The following is a 15,571-nucleotide window of genomic DNA, read 5'->3' as shown; positions in this document are numbered from 1 at the left end:
GATGCACCTGTGCACCGATGTAATGTTTCACCCCTAATAGTTACAGGGTTAGCGATTGAGTATGGTGTTGTGCTGCAATTAGCCCTCGAACATTGTGTTCATGTCAGGAATTGAACACTTAACCACTAGATTATGCCTTCACCTGAATGACCTAAAATCAAGCAGTGTTTCAAATAACCCTAATGTTGAAAACTGAAGATATAGGGTATCTTTATGACCCCTGAGCCCCTTGGTTTCAAACACCATAAAGCTGAGCTGAAATGGGGTTTAACATGGCGTCCAAGATTATTGCACTTACCGTTATATAGTGACATGCATGCACATGTGTGTGTGTGTCTGTGTCAGTTCTATAGTGCTAGCCAAGTGAGATACCATGCCGCAGTTGAACATGAATACCCCATGAATACTGACTCAGACTGACCAGTCCTTGTTTTAGCCCTTAATGCCGAGCGCCAGACAGGGTAACAACAAGCACCATATTTTGACGTCTTTTGGTATATGACACGTCCGGGATCAAACCACCGACCTTCTCTCTCAGGAAGGATGCTCTACCACTAGACCATAAAGGTGGCCGTCATATAGCTGGAATAATGCTGAGTGCGGTGTTACTCAACAAACCAACCAACCAACCAACCAAACACCACAAGTCCTTCAGAACTGTCACGATGATGACCATCATGACCTACAGTCCAGAGAAGTCTTTTGCAAGTCTAACAGCCTGGTTTGATGACTATTTCACGGCTGTAGTCTGAGGATCTAGTGTCTTGTGTCTCGTCTGCATTACAGTTTATGTGGTATCTGGTTCTGTGCACATGATCCCAGGAGCTCTTTTATCACCATCCTTATCAAATAGACCGTGGTTTAGATGATGTCCTTGATACATAAACATGGACACAAACCCTGGATATGGTTCGCTAACTGTTGTGGTGTTATGAAGGAATGCTGTACATTGGCTGTCTGTCGGAGATTATGGATGCCCTGAGTTTGGTGTGTGCTGGTTTATTGTTAATGTCGGGGCCTAGTTGCTGGGTTCATGTTTTGCACAATGCAGGATTAGCTGTCTACAAAAGCACATAATTTGTAATTTAATTTCTTTATCAACATCCTGAAGAGAACGTTATGGTCTTGTTTTTCATGCTATGGGCTGAAAATGGCACTAGCTTGCTGGTCAGTGTGTCAAATGTATCCTGATAGCTGATACGATGTCAGACTTTGTGGGAGGCATCCTCTGCAGGTGAATATCCCCTGAGATCTTGCAATACGATACGTATCACGATACAGACTGAAATACCACTGGTGTCACGACACACCAGATGAGCAAATGATGAAATCACTGAAATACAGCTCTTAAACTTGCTTACAGCCTTTTTTTCTTTTGGAGGACTTTCAAACCCAAACTGAAGACTTAATGCAGAGAGCGTGTCCACAGCTACTTCGGGCCATTATTTGTTCTATTTATAGTGTATCCAGCTATCACAAACTAACGATTCAATGGTTGTCAGGCTCGGTGACTTGGTTGATGCATGTCATCGATCCCAATTGCGTGGATCGATGCTCATGATATTAATCACTGGATTGTATGGTAGAGACTTGATTATTTTCAGACCCCTATGATATAGCTGAAATATTGCTGAGTGTGGCGTGTGTACATAACAATCGATGACATCCTAGGTATCAGTGAATTGATATGGCTCTTGCGTTTGCTGTGACCCTTTCAACTGCCAGACTTATGTAGGGTTATTTCTACCTCTGAACTAGTCCAATGCTAACTATATTATCATCAAGTAAGGCCATACCAATTATTGGACTACACGCCTTGTCAGAGATGAGTAAACACGTGGAAACACTGGTACATTTTAGTCAAAGTTAAGTTAAGTTCCTTAAAAACTAGTCTGAATGATTGTGGACCAGGTGGAGCGGGCAGATTTTGTGTCTTCTATTTTAAAGTTTCTGTGCAAATGAAATTACATCAGATTTCATGTACAAACATAAATAGCATTGATATTTGGTCAAGATTGAACACGTTTTGACGTTAAACAAGGAAGGAAGTATAAAAATGCCTGCTTATCATAAATATACTTCATCCTGTTTTATTTTCCAGTAAACTGATTTTGTTTAACAGGTTTTAGAGTGTAATCACAAATAAGGAATCTGAAGTGAACATTTTTAATGAAACTGATTGCAGTTTGTTTTTCACTGTTAGAATTTGGGATGTTCCAGGATGGTGAGTAAACCTGACTTTCCCTCTGATGGTTGTGTACACTCAGATATTAATCAAGTGAGAGTTTGTTCAGTTGCTGCTGTATAATGGAGGTCATGGTCAGACTGGTTGATGTTCGAGGGATGGGATGTGTGCTCGTCGCCCACCTGATTATTGGCCTGGTGATCCTGCTTGAAAATGTCATCTCTTAATTGTGTTGGAGAGAGACTTTTAGTAAACGGTTTACCCAAATTTGATTTTTTCTTGTTGGGTGAAGTCGCCATTTCCTGTCAAGTTGGAAAATAAATGAGTATTCTGTTGGGCATGATGATCTAGGCAGCAAGTAATTGCTTGTTTACCACTTGAAAACGTGTGTAAATGTGTACCGTAAAATCTAGGCTTAAATCCAGCTTTAGAAATTTGCTTCAGTCCTTTGTCCTTGCCAAACTGCCCAATAGACAAGGTATCATTAGGACTTGTAAAAATTTGCCCCTTTTAAGGGTTTTGCTATGTGTTATCATTATAAGGACTAGTGGACTAAAACTGTTAGTTTCTATTGCCTGAATCTCTCCAGAACATGTCAGTGAACAAGATGGACGGGAGGGGGTGAGAGGACCCCAGAGGCTGACCATGGTAGCCATAGATACTTGTTGGGATTTTCTGGCTGTGAAATCCTGCATTCTAAATGCATTAACATTGAAAACAGACATCCACTGGAACACAGAAAAATTGTATGCATGTTTAGTAATGAATGTCACTTTTTCATAATTTTGAACCACTTTTAAATTAAATTCTGTATGTAATCATCATGAATCATTTATGTAAATCCGAACTCATGAAAATGTAACACCTATTCTCATATTATCATTGATAAGTCAATATATGTTGAGAGAATTATTGGTTTTTAATGTTCAGAAAAATATTTTATGAGGAATTGACTTCAAAGTAGAATATATTAAACTGTACATTTTGTCCTCTTTCAATTTCTGTTTTTTCTTCTAATGATTTGGACTGAAATTCTATTAATTTGTGAACCAAAGGGGAGACAACTCACAAATCTCCAATGTTTGACATTTTCAACCAAGACCTCATAGTCGTGTTTTATCCGTGTGAACTGTCTAAATGCAAGAAATACCAGAAGAAATAAGAAAACATTGAGAAACCTTATCGTGAAACAAGACACAGTATAAAAGGAATTTGGTCAAAACAGGCGAGAAAAAGACCATGTGCAGCCTGCACACAATAAAAGTCATGACATGTAAGACTGAACCTAAATGGGTACTAAGGTTACAAAATTTAACACGATATGTGAGGTTGCAAGTGCGATTCATGACCTTGAATTTTCAAGTAGGAAGATATGTACAGTACAATAGGCAAAAGTAGCAGTAGGTTTATAAAACATGTATGCAAATCTATGACAATATGATATCTACTTTCAACAAAGGGTAGAAGGTTTTGGGAGGTAGAGAGCTCATATTGACCTTTGTACCCTGCAAGTTCAGTCTATACCCAAATCCTATTTTGGTGCTACTTTGTCTGCTGTTATGATTTGCAAAGCATTTTACTCACAAACAAATGTCTTTCTGTTTACTAGTTTTGACAATAGCCCTTATAGGTCAACTAGACTTGGACATCAGGTTAGTGGTAATTGTTGCAGACTGCAGTTGAATTTAAGATAAACAACTTCAAATTATAACTGGGGGCCCCGTGAAGATCCGGGGTAGAATAGGTCTTCAGCTACCCATGCTTGCAGTAAAGGCGACTATGCTTGTCGTAAAGGGCGACTGACGGGATCGGGTGGTCAGGCCCGCTGACTTGGTTGATACATGTCATCAATCCCAATTGCGTGGATCGATGCTCATGATATTAATCACTGGATTGTCTGGCCAAGACTCGATTATTTACAGACCGCCGTCATACAGCTGGAATATTGCTGAGTGCGGCGTTAAACAACACAAACAAACAAACAAACACACATCATAATTGGGACATGGTGGTGACACGTGATCCTATGCACAGAGCACAATCATGTGAAATTAAGCAGTGTCAGTGGGTGGTGGAGAGTAGGTGGATGGGTGACCACGTTCAACAGCTTGACTCCTAAGTGTTTCTAGGGCTTTGGTCCTGCTCAACACCGAAGCACATGTGGCGTTTCCTTAGACAAGTGTTTGAAATATGCCTTTGTTCACCCAGCAGTGAATGGGTACATGGTAGGAGGTAGATGGTGATGTGACTGTTAATCCTCTAGCTTGCTTGGGTTGTATACTCCCCTGGGAGCTGAGAATGGAAATCGTGTGCGCGCTGATCCAATGACCTGGGTAATATTAAGATCTTTTAATGTCTTTTGGTCAGTTATGCAGAATGGGAAGAAACAGGTCGTTATTAGATTCTTGTCGGTAGATGTGTTACTTGTGAGTAATGGCCCTTTATGAGAGAGGCACCTGCCGAATCTGCAACTGTTTCCCCGGCGATTTGTTGGCAGGTGCCGGTGTGTATTGCACGTAAAGTGAACATGTGATAAACATATGGCATGCTCCTAGTACAAGTGTCACCTCTGTCAGCCAGACTTGCTGTTATAAAGTCACACTTCAAGTAGAAGCCTGCAGAAATAACCAATTGTTCTTCCATCTCACTTTAAAATCAACACTGTAACTGTAGTATTTGTGATTAGGCATGTGGGAGCAGTTTAGAGCATGTGATATAGTTATTGCATGCCTGGCACAGAACTGAAGCATGGTTTAAATGAATAACTTTGTGGTTCCAGCCCACAAGTATGAAGGCCTCACGGTGTCAGGAGATGTTCACATGCTTATGTTGTTCCTGATGAAGGTGTTGTATGGAGGATGCTTCAGTATATCAGAGACACTGTACTGCATGTACATGATAGCCAGGAGTAGGATGTCCTGGGGGTAAGGTTTTCAATGGCAATTACAGTGCTTCCTTTCTTTTGGTTTGGTTTGTTGTTTAACGCCGCACTCAGCAATATTCCAGCTATATGACGGCGGTCTGTAAAATAATCGAGTCTGGACCAGACAATCCAGTGATTGATATCATGAGCATCGATCCACACAATTGGGATCGATGACCTGCATCAACCAAGTCAGCGAGCCTGACCACCCGATCCCGTTAGTCGCCTTTTACGACAAGCATGGGTTGGAGAAGACCTATTCTACCCTGGAATCTTCACGGGTCCTACATCATGTACATGATAGCCAGGAGTAGGATGTCCTGGGGGTAAGGTTTTCAATGGTAATTACAGCGCTTCCCAGTAGAGCAGGCTAATGATACAGATCATACAGATCGATAATCATTTACTGTATATCGATCAATTATCAATAAATAACGGAGAAGTAACTTTGAGCAAATACACACTTAAAAGCCTGAAAGAAATCAACATATTTCACATCCCTTGTGGACATTTAAGATATAACAGAAACAGTCGCTTTCCATCTTCGGATATTGACATTATTGACAATAACAAGTCTGTTTCGGTTAATCTGAACTTTATTTCATCACAATATTTCATGTAAGATATTATTGATTACATAATTTTCATATCGATAATCGTAAATATTTCTTCCCATCAACGATAATTCCGATAATCAGATTTTTTAACCAGCCCCTGTTCCTTAGGTAAGGTTCTTGCTTTTGTTACTAGTGTTTTTGTTTTGAGACCCTTAGATTTGTATCATGTGTAAATTTCGACATATGTATTATGACAGTACTAACTCCAGTACTTCAACCTAGACTTACAACAGTCGTATGACTGCCATTATTTTGTGGAATGGGGCCGAAGATGCCTTGATGTTTATCCTTAGTTTTGGACACTGGTTTGTGTGTGGTTAGGATTCATTTGAAGCATGTATATTGTTGTGTTGACAAGCTTTTTGTTTGATTATTGTATTTTGCAAAAGTCAGTAATATTCCAGCTGTCTTGTAGAGGTGTGCGGTACTAATAAATACGTATCACAATATGTTTGGAAAATAACAGTATATTGTGCTTTTTTAAATCATGCATATGTTCGTCTTGTTGGACAATTTTACATAAGTGACAAGTTCAATTGAAATTATAAAATTAAGAAATAAGCAGCTGTGATTGAAAAAGCTAACAGTTTGCTGTAAAAAATGTGTCTATTTCTTCATCCATTGTATGACCACAGCAACATCCAGCAAAATACAAAGGTGTCAAATTGTGCGGAGGAAGTTTTTTCAATTAGCTTCATGACAAACTACAGATGAAATATATTGTGGTACATATCAAATACATGAATCATTATTGCAGTAAATTGCAATATGAAAGTCAGGCCAATATCCATTATTGCTGTCTTGGCTATATCTGGGGCAGGCAAACCAGTGATTGATAGTATGATGATCATGTTGATCTGGGGCAGGGTGACATGCAAGGACACAAGTCACAGAGCTTAGTTCCCATGTTACGGAAGTCTTGTGGCGAGGAGGACGAAGTTGACTTAGATTTCAACTTCTTTTATTCTTTCACTGCAACATTTAGGTACAGATGCTGGTTCCTCATCAAGCAAGCAGCGTTAGAAATTGTCACAAGACCTGTAGTCCTTGCCAACCTGCCCAATAGTTAAGGTATCATAAGGACTAGTAGAAATTTGCCATTTTTAAGGGTTTTGCTTCATGTTATCATTATAAGGACTTGTGGAATAAAAATGTTAGTTTCTACCACGAAGTGATCACTAACTAAGTAGGACATGGTCATAAAGCTAGGAATAACGTATACAGATATTGACAAAAACAACAAACAAGAGTGACAAAGTGGTGAGGGAGAGAGAGAAGTAGTTTATTCAAATGTCACACTTTACACAAGCTGTGTATTTACAAAAAAACAATGTATAAACATAAAAAGTGATGTCCAGTGATTAGGCTTCTGAGACACACTTTGACAATGAATACATATCTGTTTGGTTTGTTTGTTTGTTTAACACCGCACTAAGCAATATTCCAGCTATATGACGTCGGTCTGTAAATAATCAAGTCTGGGCCAGACAATCCAGTGATGATATCATGAGCATCGATCCACGCAATTGGGATCAACCAAGTCAGCGAGCCTGACCACCCGATCCTGTTAGTCGCCTCTTACGACAAGCATTGCCTTTTATGGCACAAGACATGTAAGAAAGGGATTTAGTAACATATAATATTTAAAAAGTGAGTGTCTTTAATCTTCATGAAATGGACATGATATAAAGAAATGTAAATCATCTTTAATAATTCTGTTATTAAACTGTTTAAAACACTGTGGATGAATTTTATTATTAAGATGGGTTGGTGGTATGTGTGTTAAAACATCCAGTTTCTATGGCAAGGGGTAAAGATTCATATCTATGCAAAGCTACAATTTGATGGTGGTCCCTAGATAGGGATGCGGCCGGACAAAGTGATGATATCATATCCCAATTGCATGGATTGATACTCAAGATGTCAATCACTGGATTGTCTGGTATTGCCGAGTGTTGCGTTAAACAACAAACAAGGAATGTTGAAAACACACATATTTGAAATTTGAATCGTTTTTTTCTGTTGTCTAATTTGATTTACAGATCCGCCAAGCCTTAGATTTAGGAATGTGTAAAAAACATTAAATTCCAAGTAAATGTTGTTTTTTTATTTCTCCCGTGGCTGATGATCATGCCTATGAATAAAGAATGACAAACTGTTTCCTGACTGACTGAAACAGTGTTCCATGCTCACAGACCTGTAATTGTTTGCTCAAACACTCTCCACAGCTTCACAGCCACTCCAAACAGTGTGGAGTGGTGTGGGGCTTTGGTCCCATGTTAGCACTACACAATGTTGACATTCCTGGCACAATTCACTAAAAGGAATATAGAGAATTGGAAATTATATTGTTTGTCATCCTGCCATCCGTCCTATGGCACGTATATCATTGTGTATTCTTACAAAAACAAATACATTTATTAAAGAGTTTCATTTCTATTTATTTTGACCACCAACCAAATGTTTTGAGAAAACTGTTATCTGTAATAAAAGAAAAGAAAAGAAAGACCTCATCGTGTTGCCTTTCGCTGCATGAACACTATGAGATAAGACACTTGTGTTATTTTATGTGCTTATTTTATACAGATAGGCAAGCGTTTGTAAAACTTGTTGTTTATTTCTTACCAACCAGAAATTGGCACGACTCCTATAGTCCTTGTCCATTAGTTAAGGTATCATAAGGACGAGCTGAAATATGCCGTTTTGACCGGTAAGTGATTTAGTACATGTTATTATGAGAACCAGTAGACTGAAGAAGTTAGTTTCTGTTTGTTTCTTGTTTAACACCATACTCAGCAATATTCTAGCTGTATGACGGTGGTCTGAAAATAATTGAATCTGGACCAGACAATCAAGTGATTGACACCATGAACATCGATCCACGCAATTGGGATATGATGACATGCATCTACCAGGTCATGCATCTACCAAGTCAGCGAGCCTGACCACCCAATCCTGTTAATCGCCTCTTATGACAAGCATAGTCGCCTTTTATAGCAAGCATGGGTTGCTGAAGACCTATTCTACCCTGGAGCTACCCATGCTCATGATATCAATCACTGGATTGTCTGGTAGAGACTCAATTATTTACAGAACGCTGTCATATAGCTGGAATATTGCTGAGTGCAGCGTTAAACAACCAACCAACTTTAGCCCAAGTCTAGCAAAATTTCTTTTGATCTATTAAGCTTTGCTGTTAAAGGTCAATACATTAACACTAAGATCTACTGAAAATAATGTCAAAAGACAGGTTTGGACAAGTAGACTCAAATGTTTTTAACAACATGTTTATGTAAATTCACCAATTGAAATCTTATTTACCTGGAGGGGTATTTGTATAAGCAACGATTTGCTTGTTTACACTTTTGGATTTCTTTTATAAAATAAAATATGCTTCAACCAAATGTTTTTCGCAGAAACATTTGTACTCCTATTGGTATGTTAGGATTTTGCTTCCAATACCACTGAAATGAAAATGCTTCTTGGCAGCGATGTGCAGCAACTTTATGAACAGATAATACCTGGCTGAAAATGAACTGCCATAAGAATTGATTGGGGCTGGGCAGGATCTGAACTGGGCGTGTGTCCTGCTGCGTAAGAAGGACGAGACAAGGTGTAGGTTTTATTCTGTTAGCTGTAAGGGGCATAAAGCATGTCACTGCCATCAGCTCTTATTGATTGCCCACGCTCTCCAAGCAACCAATTTAACATGCAAGCTATTACTCTGCACAGCCTATGATATCACACTTTGATGCCAGGGCTGGTAGTCCACTGCTACTGTGCCCAATGCTCAGCAGGAGCTGACAGTGTTTGTACAGTGTGTGATGCATTACAAGGCTGGACCACAACTGTATGTAAGTATAGGACTTATGTAACCCTGCATTGTGATCAGAGGGATCTGTGTGTGCTTGTTTAATGCCACACTCTCCAATATTCCAGCTATATATCAGCGTTAGAAAATTGCACTTGTCCTATAGTCCTTACAAAACTGCCCAATAGTTAAGGTATCTTAAGGACTAGTAGAAATTTGCCATTTTTAAGGATTTTGCTATATGTTATCATTATAAGGACTAGTGCACTAAAACTGTTAGTTTCTCTTGCTGTATATGATGGTGGTCTGCAAATAATCACGTCAGGACCAGACAGTCCAGTGATTGATAATTTGATCAGACAATCCAGTGATTGATAATATGAGCAACGATCCATGTTGTTGGAGTATAATGGCACCAATTCACGGAGACTGACCATTTAGTCTTTTACCATCAGCATTGATTCCTTGGCAACAGTTCTAACCCGGAATCCCCACGAGAGGATCTGTGTAACTGGCTGTCATAGTAATATATTAAACATGTAAATATGGAACACAACCGTATGGAACACTATGCTGGTTATTGATTCGGTGTCGAGTTTTATCATTGTTATGTTAATTTGGAAAAATAAGATCTCTATGTACATTCCCACTTAAGTGGTCACTTAATGAGATGTACCGTTATTGGACACAATGAGCTCAGTATCATCATGGTCTGTGACTAAAGGTAATTTGAGTGTAATGAAGCATTACAGTATATTAGTTTGTTAGTTTTCTCCAGGTGTGTGTATGGTTTTACGCCGCTTTTGGCAATATTCCAGCAATATCAGGGCGGGGGACACGAGAAATTGGCTTCACACATTGCACCCATGTCGGGAATCGAACCCGGGTCTTCGGTGTGACAAGCTAATGCTTAAACCACCAGGCTACCCGACACTGTCCAGAAGGTAACAGAACCAGTGTCCTGGGTTCGATTCCCAACATGGGTACAATCTGTGAAGCCCATTTCTGGTGTCCCCCACCGTGATATTGCTGGAATATTGCTAAAAGCGGCGTAAACCATACACACTCACTGAACCATCTATTGTTTGTTCTGACAATGGGACTTATATCAGTTTCTCTGAGCCTGATCTGATTGTATTGTCATTTTGATGTTTACATAGTTCTAGTTTGAAATACAGATGGTTTGTCAGTGTTATGTTAATTATGTTGTCACAGCTGTTCCTGGTTTGTTCTGCTCTATGGATGCTGTTGTTGATGAAGATGCTTTCACTCACTCACACACATTCCAGAATAAGTGGATCCAGATATGGGCTGTTTGCTTTAGTGACATACATCATGGATCTGTCTCTTGGTTGAAAGACTGTTTTAGACTTAGATGCCAGTTTGCTTGAGATAAATAGCATAGGAGTGAGTTGGGTTTTAGCGCCGCTTTGAACAGTATTCCTGTTATATCACAGGGTGTCAGAGTGTGTGGGAAGAAAGACCAAAGTGATGCAGGTCTTACACATTTACCACTTTGGTGAAACCTTCGAGGATGATGCTGACAAACTTAGAAACAGATAGCATAAGACATTCGAGGACATCTTCAGGATTTTACTAATTTTACGAATAGAGTGAGTGAGTATGGTCTTATGCCACTTTTAGGAATATTCCAGCAATGTCACGTCAGGGGACACCAGAAATGTGGTTTTACACATTGTACCCATGTCGGAAATCGAACCGGGATCTGCTTGATGAGTGAGCTCTTTAACCACTAGGCTACCCGACCGCCCCTACTAATAGTAGAGCTGAGAATAGGATTAGTGTAGGATGAGGTTAGGCTGATAGAGCTGAGAATGGGATGAGTATAGGCAGATAGAGCTGAGAATGGGATGAGTATAGGCTGATAGAGCTGAGAATGCGATGAGTATAGGCTGATAGAGCTGAGAATGGGATGAGTATAGGCTGATAGAGCTGAAAATAGGATGGGTATTGGCAGATAGAGCTGAGAATGGGATGAGTATAGGCTGATAGAGCTGAGAATGGGATGGGTATTGGCAGATAGAGCTGAGAATGCGATGAGTATAGGCTGATAGAGCTGAGAATAGGATGAGTATAGGCTGATAGAGCTGAGAATAGGATGAGTATAGGCTGATAGAGCTGAGAATGGGATGAGTATAGGCAGATAGAGCTGAGAGGTGGATGAGTATAGGCTGATAGAGCTGAAAATAGGATGGGTATTGGCAGATAGAGCTGAGAGGTGGATGAGTATAGGCTGATAGAGCTGAGAATGGGATGAGTATAGGCTGATAGAGCTGAGAATGCGATGAGTATAGGCTGCTAGAGCTGAAAGGGGATGAGTATAGGCTGCTAGAGCTGAGAATGGGATGAGTATAGGCTGATAGAGCTGAGAAGGGAATGAGTATAGGCAGATAGAGCTGAGAATGGGATGAGTATAGGCTGATAGAGCTGAGAATGGGATGAGTATAGGCTGATAGAGCTGAGAGGTGGATGAGTATAGGCTGATAGAGCTGAGAATAGGATGAGTATAGGCTGATAGAGCTGAGAAGAGGACGAGGACACATTCATACTCAGATCCAGAGAGCGGGGCAAGGTATCGCCTCCTGTCTTGTTTGAAGCATACTTAACATGTAAATGTAAAAACAAAAAACATATAACAAAATCATGATGATGTTACTACATAACAGGTGGCCTTCACGTGTGGCCCTCCTTGTGCCCCATGTCCTACAGCTCTGTGGGAAATAGTACGGAACTGAAAAACTGTTGCTGATCATGCTGATTGTCGTATGACCTTACACTTTTGTACTTCAGTAAATAACTATAGACACCTGACACTTGTACTTCAGTAAATTGCTATAGACACCTGACACGAATGTGACATTACCTTTGTCCAATTTAAATCCACAGGATTTGAATTTGTTTAGCCATTTGTTCTATAGAGTAGAGCTACACAACATATTTGAAATTTAAATATATCCACAAACACAAAAAAATATTGCAGTCAATTTTTTAAATAAAAGATAAAATGATTTTGTTGAACATACTGTTGTAAGCTGTCAATGAAAGACTGACAGCTGACAAGAAATGACAACAAATATGTTATTAATTCTCTTCAGAACTTATGGTTCATTTGTTTTTGGTTTGAATGAACTTTATTAGTTCTAAGGCTCCCTTTATTTTTCAACCTCGAGTAATGTTTTGTGTCTTTCACTGTAGTGTCCGCCCGGAGAGCGGAAGGTCCGGGGTTCAATCCCCGGCCACGTCATACCAAAAGACATTAAAAGATGGTACTTGTTGTTACCTTGTCTGACGCTCGGCATTAAGGGGCTAAAACAAGGACTGGTCGGCTCGGAGTCAGTATACTGTGTCTGAGTGGGGTATTCATGTTAAACTGCGGCATGGTATCTCAGTGAGCTAGCACTATTAATCGGCATCAGTCCGGACTAGTACAAGCAGACACGCACACACGCATGCACGCATGCACGCATGCACGTCGCTATATAAGTGCAATAATCTTGGACGCGACGTTAAACCCAATTTCACCTCACCTCACCATCTTTCACTGTAGGGTCTTGACGACTTAGACCTCTATCTGTCTTGTTCCAGGTCAACAAAATGTCTTGAGAATCATATTGACCTTACTGTATTGTCAGACAGAATTTGTCGATGCTGCCACAAATTGGCCTGTCTGTGCTTGGGACTCTCTTGATTGGATTCCAGTTTGTACCCCAGTCGGGATTTGACAGAGCCTGCTCATAATGGGGACGCCAAACTTCAAAGGTGGCAGTGGTTTATTTGATTAGTTGAGTTCAATTCTGTCTGGGTAATTAGAGTGAAGGTTGTTAGTAATTGAAAAGTGTCCAATAATTTACCTCACAGCCCAGAATATGTTTAGGGAAAATCTACACCAGCCTTGTGAGTTAAGAGAAGTGTGTGCTCTTCCATATAGCAAGTTGTTTTGTCCTGATAAGATTTTTTAAGTCTGGGTTGAATAATCTTTGCTTAACCCTTGCAACATTGTGGTAACAATCTACACTTGTGATGATGTTTTGTTTGTTTGTTTGTTTCTTTGTTGTGTAACGCCGCACTCAGCAATATTGCAGCTATATGACGGTTGTCTGTAAATAATTAAGTCTGGACCAGACAATCCAGTGACTGACATCATGAGCATCGATCCACGCAATTGTGATGAGGTAAGCTGAGGAATGTTACTGTTTACAGTCTCAATATGTCTTAATCCACTTGTCGCAAGCCTGAGTCAGCTCTGCAGTCTATACACATCCGGTCTCAGCTCTGCAGTCTATACACATCCAGTCTCAGCTCTGCAGTCTATACACATCCAGTCTCAGCTCTGCAGTCTACACACATCCAGTCTCAGCTCTGCAGTCTACACACATCCAGTCTCAGCTCTGCAGTCTATACACATCCGGTCTCAGCTCTGCAGTCTATACACATCCGGTCTTAACTCTGCAGTCTATACACATCCAGTCTCAGCTCTGCAGTCTATACACATCCAGTCTCAGCTCTGCAGTCTACACACATCCAGTCTCAACTCTGCAGTCTATACACATCCAGTCTCAGCTCTGCAGTCTACACACATCCAGTCTCAGCTCTGCAGTCTATACACATCCGGTCTCAGCTCTGCAGTCTATACACATCCGGTCTTAACTCTGCAGTCTAAACCAGTCTCAGCTCTGCAGTCTATACACATCCACTCTCAGCTCTGCAGTCTATACACATCCAGTCTCAGCTCTGCAGTCTACACACATCCAGTCTCAGCTCTGCAGTCTACACACATCCAGTCTCAGCTCTGCAGTCTATACACATCCAGTCTCAGCTCTGCAGTCTACACACATCCAGTCTCAGCTCTGCAGTCTACACACATCCAGTCTCAGCTCTGCAGTCTTCACACATCCGGTCTCAGCTCTGCAGTCTATACTCATCCAGTCTCAACTCTGCAGTCTACTCACATCCACTCTCAGCTCTGCAGTCTACTCACATCCAGTCTCAACTCTGCAGTCTACACACATCCAGTCTCAACTCTGCAGTCTACACTCATCCAGTCTCAGCTCTGCAGTCTACACACATCCAGTCTCAACTCTGCAGTCCATACACATCCAGTCTCAGCTCTGCAGTCTACACACATCCAGTCTCAACTCTGCAGTCTATACCAGTCTCAGCTCTGCAGTCTACGCACATCCAGTATCAGCTCTCAGAGATTCATGAACTAGACAGATTAAATATAGACACATGGCAAAATTGGGTGTTCTTTAACTTTTTTTGAGTAGCATACAGAACTTTCATACTGTATGTGAGTCTTCGTGTATGTCGTCCCAATGCATGCTTTTGTGTTGGCAATTGCAGATCAGTGTTGTGATGTGTATGCAGGTATTCAGGCCACTGCCCAGGTGTTCCCGATTGATGTGGAGACCGATATGCCCCAATATGCTCAAGTGTGTGGCATGTAGCATATGTAACAGGAACACAATGCTAAGGGAATCGAGACTGTAGCTGTTGTATCAATACTTGAACATCTGCCACATGGGATGAAAGTAGGTCTTAATTTGATCTTCCCATTGTCAAGTTATTCTTTGTTCAAAGTTCATTGAGGGCAGTAGGGTAGCCTAGTGGTTAAAGCATTTGCTCGTCATGCCGAAGACCCGGGTTCTATTCCCACATGGAGTTCCAGATATTGCTGGAATATTGCTAACAGCAACGTAAAACTATACTTACTCGCTCCAAGTACATTATGTGAAGCCCATTTTTCTTGTCCCCACTGTAATATTGCTGGAATATTGCTAAAAGTGGCGTAAAATGATACTCACTCACTCAATGTTCGAAATTAACTGGGATTTGGGGCCATTGAGGCTTGTTCCTAAATTATAAAAATGTGGGGACACCCTTAGACAGATTTTAAACACCCTTGGCCTTGGTGACACCCTAAGTTACATTTTTGATTATTAACATGTGGGTTATGACCGAGATAACAAATACCCCTTGACTTTCATGTTTGATTTCGTACACTGTGCACTTCA

General features: G+C 40.5%; 1 protein-coding gene across 4 annotated transcripts in view; it reads left to right on the top strand.

The window, feature by feature from the left end:
* The window catches only part of LOC124133376 (protein retinal degeneration B-like), a 173,992-nt gene that overhangs the window by 12,114 nt on the left and 146,307 nt on the right, over positions 1–15,571 (top strand). The window contains exon 1 of one of the 4 annotated variants that reach the window (XM_048401149.1): positions 2,108–2,224. The exons of 2 other annotated variants lie outside the window; for them this stretch is intronic. The gene's annotated coding sequence lies outside the window, so the exon portion shown is untranslated. Of the gene's footprint in view, positions 1–2,107; positions 2,225–9,420; positions 9,580–15,571 lie in introns of those variants that run through there. One more of the 4 variants, XM_048401146.1, reaches the window with a different exon arrangement.

The sequence above is a fragment of the Haliotis rufescens genome, unplaced genomic scaffold (genome assembly GCF_023055435.1).
Source record: "Haliotis rufescens isolate VD_foot unplaced genomic scaffold, xgHalRufe1.0.p SCAF_21, whole genome shotgun sequence".
NCBI classification, from domain to species: Eukaryota; Metazoa; Mollusca; class Gastropoda; order Lepetellida; family Haliotidae; genus Haliotis; species Haliotis rufescens.
The sequence above is the reverse complement of the archived record's forward strand: the minus strand, read 5'-3'. Positions and strand labels throughout refer to the sequence as shown.